Source organism: Strongylocentrotus purpuratus, unplaced genomic scaffold (assembly GCF_000002235.5).
Source record: "Strongylocentrotus purpuratus isolate Spur 01 unplaced genomic scaffold, Spur_5.0 spur5_scaffold_3, whole genome shotgun sequence".
NCBI lineage: Eukaryota > Metazoa > Echinodermata > Echinoidea > Camarodonta > Strongylocentrotidae > Strongylocentrotus > Strongylocentrotus purpuratus.
The window spans coordinates 37970482-37979034 of record NW_022145609.1 but is presented as its reverse complement, the minus strand read 5'-3'; the positions used below and the strand labels follow the sequence as shown (position 1 = coordinate 37979034).

The 8553-nt window shown below is 36.9% G+C and overlaps 1 long non-coding RNA gene across 1 annotated transcript; it reads right to left on the bottom strand.

The window, feature by feature from the left end:
• Positions 1–1695: 1695 nt before the first annotated feature.
• LOC115928590 lies at positions 1696–3230 on the bottom strand. The gene is made up of 2 exons (XR_004066090.1): positions 2927–3230; positions 1696–2466 (listed from the first exon to the last, which is right to left on the bottom strand). It is a non-coding gene; the product is annotated as an uncharacterized LOC115928590 (long non-coding RNA).
• Positions 3231–8553: the final 5323 nt, after the last annotated feature.

Here is an 8553-nt window from a genome sequence, read left to right as displayed (position 1 = left end):
AAAAGAAAATTAAATCAGATTTATCCTTAAAAGTCATCCATGGGGGATGGATGTTCTCTGGATAATTCTCAAATCAAAATTTAAATTCAGAACCAGCATTACCGTAAATCTCTGTGTATAAGACACACTTTTTCCCGCCCCCCAAAAAAATTTGAAAGTCGGGGTGCGTCTTGTACACGGGTACAAAAAAACTACCAATTTTTTTTAAAGTTTCGATTTATGCCCTCCACCTGGCACTGTGCCTGGCAATGTTCCCCAGCTCAGTCATACCACTCGAAAACTAGAACAACACTACCTGAATGTCCGGATTTCTGTTTGGACTTGGAGAAAAATTTGCCTGTCATCTTTAGTTTTAAAAATTAATGATCAGAATAATGAACATTGAAATGTTCATTATTGTGATAACTTCATTGTTACTAAATGTTCCTTATTGTGATAACTTCATTGTTACTAAATGTTCATTATTGTGATAACTTCATTGTTACTATTATTTGTGACAAGTTCACAAGCAAAAATTGGCGCCTCCCACTGCACCTCGCAGTAAAATGAAGGTCCTTTCCCGCATGGGTTTTTGATCACGGACCTGGCTTGCTGGCTACGGAGTCTTGGCCCAAAAAATAGGGGTGCGTCTTATACACGGAGATTTACGGTATATTGGACCCTCCTTCCACGGTCCATTCTGTGCCATGTGTCCAGTGTTGATCCTGTACATGTCCAGCAGTCATTTGGGTAGTCGAGGAAAGTCTTTTTAGACATCCTATTTCCTTTGCTTTTCTTATTGTAATGGAGGACACAGCAAACATTTGCTTTGTTAGGCAAGTAATATATCACGTTCTATTGTTTATGGAAACAGTATCCTTATCCAGGGCTCAGGTGCCCAGGACACGTATGGGCACCCAAATTCTAAGTTCAGACCCCTTCATTGTAACTTACCCTTACAAAAATGTACCATGTAAAAACCATGGTTTCAGTACCATGGTTACCATGGTTCTCATGGTGGATGGTAATTTGGACAAAGAACCATGGTAACCATGGTACTGAAAACCATGGTAACACCGAAGTATGGTTCAGTGTTAACATGGTGTTCGGTACCATGGTTACCATGGTTCTCGGTACCATGGTTACCATGGTTCTCGGTACCATGGTTTTCGGTACCATGGTTCTCGGTACTATGGTTACCATGGTTCTTGGTACTATGACCATGGTTTTCGGTACCATGGTTCTTGGTACTATGACCATGGTTTTCGGTACCATGGTTCTCCCACACCTTTCGTTACCATTGTTCTCCTGTACCTAGGTTGCCATGGTACTTGTACTATAATGTTACTGCACGTACCCAGTCGCCTTTCCATTTTGCATGTAGCTTAATAAAAAAAGAAAGCATTGATTACATTGCATGATTGATTTTTTGTTATCATTTACAAATCTACTACCTAAATTAAGCACTTTCAACACAGTATTCCTCATAATATCTGCCAGCCCTTGATCATTTAACTTTGAAAGAACATGCTGGTCTGCAAAGTAGACACAAAATGACAGGAGCTGGCATGAAGTCCACTTTCAGCACAATTATCCATATTCTCAAGGTTCAGCCACTACTCTTTCATCTGTTAACAAAAGACATCACAATAATGTTGATCATTATTGTCAAATGATCATATGACGTATCAAACATCAAACACTGGAAACAATATGTTTACTTTTTTAAAGGCGTTTATTCAAACGAGCTAAAATCTATCTCGCGTAAAATATATAAAACGATTTACAGTCGAAAACTGAAGTCTATTTCTATAGCGAAAGACTGCCGCTTGTTACATTGCATATGACACTAACACTTTCAGCACACAGCAATATTATAAGTAAAGTGGTTAGTCTATTTCTATAGCGAAAGACTGCCGCTCATATTCAATAGTACAATTTACAAACTGTCCTTCCAGCGGAAATGCGAGATTCGTTGACGATGTCGTACTCGAATTTGGTTTGAAGAAACAATTGGTAGCTAGGCCTACTTCCTATGGTAGATCATAGATGACGTCGGGTAATCATCAGCCAAGAGTCTGCAATGTCGATCGGATGCGAAGTCCATGTTTGGCGATGGTGAAACTTGGTATAGAGTTCGACGTCGACGGTGATCGAAGACAGATCGAAAGTCGATAAATTCATCATTAGCCGGAGTCAGGATCAGACTTGGAAACGACGAAAAGCAAATCGAAGACGAAGAAGGTAAAGAAGAGGTTCTTACCTTCAATCAAAGTTCGACGTCGATGGTGTTCAAAGACAGAACAAAAGTCGATAATGCCAATGTCCTAATTCATTATTAGAGTTCGCAACAAACTTCAAGTTTAAACGCCAAAACGGAGGTCAACGACGAAGAAATAGTGATGGTGGCGTTGATGTTTTGGTCAAGATGATAATAAAGAGCGACGTCGATATGGAAACTACTCATTTGTCATGTTGCGTATATATCTGTAATTTAAAAAAGACAATTTTGAATTAAATAAAAAAAACAAATATCAATATCAACAACTGTCAACATGAAATCACACATGCAGTCACAGAGCAGAGGCAGACATGACATCGATTAGCTTAATTCATTAATTTGCTGGATTTTTATGCAGTATTCTATTTATTTTCTAAAAAGAATAAAACATTCAATCCTTCGAACAGTGACACTATATACTAACAGTAGAGTTAATGACAATGTGTATGTAAATGGACAAACTTTGCTTTGAAAGTTTGAATGATAAGCCCCATAAACCCATCAAGATACTACAACAAATAACGTACATGGGATCATACATGTTCAGTCTTAACTGTTATCCTGTCGAATGTATTTTAAGTCCCAGTTGACATCATAAATAACTATCTAGACATCGACTAGATCTATGTACATATTGTAAATAAAGTAGATGATTCTTAAACTTACCCATGCTGTTGTAGATTAGCCGGGAAAAACAGAATTCAGCATGATTTTGCAGATCTAAAACACCAAGATGAACACGAGGCATGAAGCTGGACTGTGAACAACAGTGCACGTACCAGACTCTATATTGCTGCATGTACACAGCATACACGTACACTGCACTAGCACTGCATGTACAGCGATCCTTGGCACACACAATGGCTGCTCCTTGGTTGTGTAGCTGTAGCTGCATGCGCTGGTTGTGTGGGGTTGGGGCTTGTAGGTAATAGTCTTGACTTGTGCAGTCCTTCTTTATGATATTTCAAGCTGTTGCACAATTTTTACATTTACACACTATTGATAAATGGCCAAATGAAAATATATATTTTTTGTAATCATAATTTTTTTCTATCTTGTTCTTAATGATTCTAAATTTTTGTTTAAATGGTTCTTATATGTTTTGTTATTTGATTTCATGCGTCCGGTAAAATGATGTCATGCGTTCGGTAATTTGTTGTTGTTTTTGTTTTAAAAAATTGCAAACGATTCCTACCGAACGACTCATACTTGCACATTAATTGTATAATTAAATCAATCAGACAAACAAAACAAACACAACATATGGTACTGAACCATGGTTAGAACCATACAACTGCCAATTAAGTACCACAATGTACCATGTACAAATTCGGAAGTACCATGGTATACCATGGTACTTGTCATATAACCGTGGTAATACCATGGTTCTTGCATGGTAGTACCATGGTTAGAGACTAGTACCACAGGTACCATAGAGTACCATGGTACAAATTCGGAAGTACCATGGTATACGATGGTACTTGTCATATAACCATGGTAATACCATGGTTCTTTGATGGTAGTACCATGGTTAGAGACGAGTACCACAGGTACCACGGTGGTACCATGGTTTTACCATGGTTTTACCATGGTTACCATGGTACTTTTTTATAAGGGTAGAGCTCATGTATCTAGAATCTGTAAGGTTCAATCTGGACCCCCTTCCAAAAAGTTAGTGCAGAGCCTGCCTTATCTTACGCTCATCCACAAGAATCAATTTGTCATCTCATATTTCCTTAAAGGTAAAGACCAGTTTTTGGAAAAGCCCCCCTTTCAAAAAATCTTATTACCAATCATGTGAAAGAATATGTTTTGACTAATACGTGATCATACAAATTTTGCCCAGAAACCGCCTACTAGTTGATATATATTTGGTTAATTAATATATCTATTTGGACCTGATAGATATCGGGCACGTGTCGCGCACGTGTCGTGTAGTCCCATACACATCTTTCTGTGTACAGTGCTTGTAACTTTAACAAGACTGGGCCAAATTTCTTATCATTTTGATGATTCCAGAACCTTGCAGTACATACCAATGCTTATATGCCAGATGATCAACCTTTTCTGATCGATTTCTCAACGTTTTTTTCAAAATGCAATCGCATGACCATAACTGGTCTTTATCTTTAAATTGAGTAAAAAGCAAAAAAGGGAAAGGGGGAAGGAATTCCCAAGACCTTGTCCAACTGCATTTTATCCATCTCGTTTGCTATCTGAGAATTTATCATGAAAATGGTGATTGAGCTCTAGTTATCTTTAGTCTTGTTTTGCATCATCCCAAATATAACATGAGCAGGCTGACTCAACGTCTGCTCTGGCAACATTTGGGAGTAGGATTTAGGGTTAGGGTTAGGGTTTGGTTTAGGTGATAGTATTTGGTCCAGGGATGAAGAGAGGAAATCAGTTATTGTAGACTATTGACCATGGGTCGATTATGTCGGAGCATATCTCAAAGAACAAACTAAAAAACAAAATCCAAAATGCATTGAGTGTTAATTAACAGCCCTTTAAGCCTTAAGCACTGCATTTCCTTATTTCTTATAGTTATCTGTCACTGTATGGCAAAACAGATTGCTGGATTTATATTTCAAGAAGTGCATTATTAAAATCATTTAGAAAATGAAACTAGACAATGAAAGTAGAAAAGTGTTTTGGTGTGCAAAACATGAGGAAAACATCTGCTGACAACATCACAGATTCGCTACGTCACTCCTCAGGATATGTGTTCTCATTTGCCCAAACTAAGCTAGCTTTTATATTTCACTGAATGACAGTTTAAGCCTTGTTATCATATTTAGGACAAGGGGAGACAACCAACCCTCTTTCAGATTCCTAAGCATCTTCAGTTTCTCTTTTGGATATTTCTTTGAAATGCTTGAAATTGCCCTCCCCCCCCCCCCCCCCAATGGATTGCTACATGGATGTAGAAAGGTACGCAATGCGGCTCATCCTATGAAATATCAAATACAAAATTAAGATTAATTCTCCATATTAAACAAAAAACATTGGAAATTAGTCTTCAAGACCAAAATTGGAACTCATTACAAATTTGTAGAGGATTTACTAATCTTGCTCTTTGTGTATAAATAAGTATAAATGTAAAGACAAAATATTTTCAGTAGAAATACAAGTTCCAAGTAAACGATGACTGTAATGAAGTAATGAAGTTGCATTTCAAAAGAGATCAGCTGACAGCTATTTGTAATATTGTTTATCATAGAAAAGATTGATAATTTGGACCAGCAAAATGTCTAAGTCCCTGAAACTATTACCTTTAGTCTTTGAGACATTGATTAGACTATCTATATACACTCACAATTCAGCTTCTATTAGTTTTCAACCATAATTCTTTGACATATATGATGCATCTGTGGTCTTTAAGAAACCAGTGTCTAATTGTTAGAATCTTTTTAATATTATATTTTCCTCTGTTGAACACTGTCACTACATGGTACATATGCTACCTTCAAGTGCTGACAAATTGAACCGTCATTCTCTAAGAGCAGAATGGCACACCTAGCTTCATGGCCCCTTATTGAAGCAGGTGTAATACTTGAGCATACCACCTTTCTTTAAATAACTAGCAAGTATGGTCACTCTACCATTGCAAGGCTAGCAATACTGATTTATATGCTAGACCAGGAGCAGATCTAGGGATTTTTGGGGGTGCTGGGGGGGGGGGGGGTGTGATTTGGTGAGTGAAGAAGGAAAAGTGTGAAAACAAACTTTTTAAAGGTAATACAAAGTTTTGGGAAATTTTGCAAATTGGCTTGATAGTGATTCTTTACAATGTTGATATATTTGGATGCCCCTGTGGATGTATTGTAAGCACAAGGAAATTTAGTCTCCAAAACACTTCTGTTTTCGAGATAAATTGAATATAAAAATTTACCGGTGCTCCCGTAAAATTTTGGGAAATTTCAAATAGTGCCTACGGCCATACAATGGTAGCTGCGACCATGAAAATATCAGAATATTAGTTGTCATATATAATTTCCAAACGGGACTAACCAATCGGTCGATTTTAGTCAAGAAACATTGTTTTATAGCTAAAATCAGAATATTGACCTTGAGAGGGAGCTATACAACATAAACAGTTTATTCTTACAATTTCATCACTTTAGACTCAATTTCAACCGCACCAACGATCACTGAATATTGTTGGATCGCATATGCTTCCAATATGTTCATTTGAACCAAATTCATGACCCCATACCAAAACTTTGTATTACCTTTAAAGTATTTTTTTTTTTTTTTTTTACTATCTAGAAACTTTTTTTTTAACTAGAAAGCTTGTTTTTATGTTTTATTATAAATAATCTTTGTTAAGTGACAAACAAGATACAGGCTTTCTGCCTGTAAGATAATTTCATCTTGTAGACAGCTACTATACAAAAGTGATTTCTAGGTGATCGGTTCCTGTTTAAAGAAATGTAATATACTTCATATACAGTTTTCATTTACAAATGAATCAATGAAAAGTCAGAAAAAATTTCATCAAAGTCATTAATCCATTTTGTTTTGATTCAAACAGCTCTACCAGTACCAGCACTACCACCACACCCTGCTACTCCCACCCTAACGGTTACAGGGGCGGGGTCCTATACAGCACCCCCTCTGCCCTCCATCTCCAGTATCCCCGCCCTCCATGGGAGCGGTGGATCCAGCATCTCCTTCCCTCCCAGATCAGCGGAGCACAGCGGCTCCGGGCTCGAGGAGCCGGAGATCTACGATGATGTATCGGCCGTGAGTATAGGCTCCTCCTCATTTAAGGGCTATTCACATCACTGGGGGTGTTTCACTTGGACTAAACAACTATGGAAAGCCGTTAGCATCTTTGAAAGTATTTTGTTACAGTTATTTTAAAAGTCATAAAATGTTGATTCAAATCATTCATATTTTCTATTAACAAGGAGATTTCACGTTCTTGATGTGGAATTTATAAATAGTCTAAAATACTTGCACTTTTGCTTTTGAATATATTTCATTTTAAGGCTACAAATGGCTTCCCATAATTTTTAAGTCCAATTTAGAGTTAAGTTCGATGTAGGATCTTTGTGAAATACCCCCCTGGAGAATCTAGGGTTTGTAAAGAAGGAGGCACTATTTAAACAAAAATTATGCCAAGTATTGAAAACAAGTTTTACCACATTTATCAGATGTGTTTGGGGTCAAAATTTTGAAAAGGGAGAGGGCACATTTAGGGTTTTATACTTCAAAATGCAGGGAGGGGGAAAGGACAAGTTAAGTGTGCCCTCTTTACTCAGCTAGTATTTCACATTTGTGAGGTTCAAGATTGTTGTCTTAAATTGTGATTGCAATGTCACTTTTTATTCATGTTAAATCTAAAACCAAATTTTAGTAACTGTTGAACAAGGAAAGAGAACCTTAAGCCAGTCTCTTGAAAACTCTTTAGGGTGATTTCTCCAAGAGTTAGTGGCATAGAAGGGATTTAGTTTAGTTGTGAATTTGATTTGCCATACACGTAATTTTACAGGATTGTATGGTTTGTTCATTTAAGAAATGAAGCCCCTAAATTGCTTATTGATAATGATTTTTGTCTTGCAATGTCATTTTTTCCTTTTGACAGGATGGAGAATCGGATGAATTATATGAGGCATTGGATGTAGATGAAGAAAGGTATTGATATTCATTTCTAATGGAAGTAGATATTGAAATACTGAATGAGGAATGTGATGAAGAACTAAAAATTATTGCTTTTTTCCAGACATATTGGAACTTTTCAACCACTTTTATAAAGACCCAGGATTTGCTCCATAACTAAAATGGACCCCCCCCCCCCCCAAAAAAAAAGAATTGTAATTCCTGTGTCCATGTTTATATCCTTTTCAGAATTTTCAAATGTATTGCTTTCCAGAATATTTGTACTCTAAATCCCCCCTCCCCCCTAAGATACCATAGTTGCTAATTTTAAGAGGAACATATGACCATTTTATCCATAAGATTGCAGACAGTATATTTCATATTTCCTCAAAATTTTGCCAATCTGTTTCTCTAATTTTTCTGCTTTTATTAAAATCAAGTCATTAGGCTGGAGTTCCCCATTATATGGCAACTTAATAACATGATGTTTTACTTTTTGGTAGCAGCAAATTAACAATAATTGAATTATTCTGTTACAGGACGGCAGAAGCGGAACTAGAACAGGAAAGGGAAGAAAAGAAGAAACAAGAGGAAAAGAGGAGAAAGGAGGAAGAAAGATTGAGGAAAGAGCAAGAGAAACAGCAGAAGAAGGAGGAGGAGAAAAGGAAAAAGAAAGAAAAGGAAGA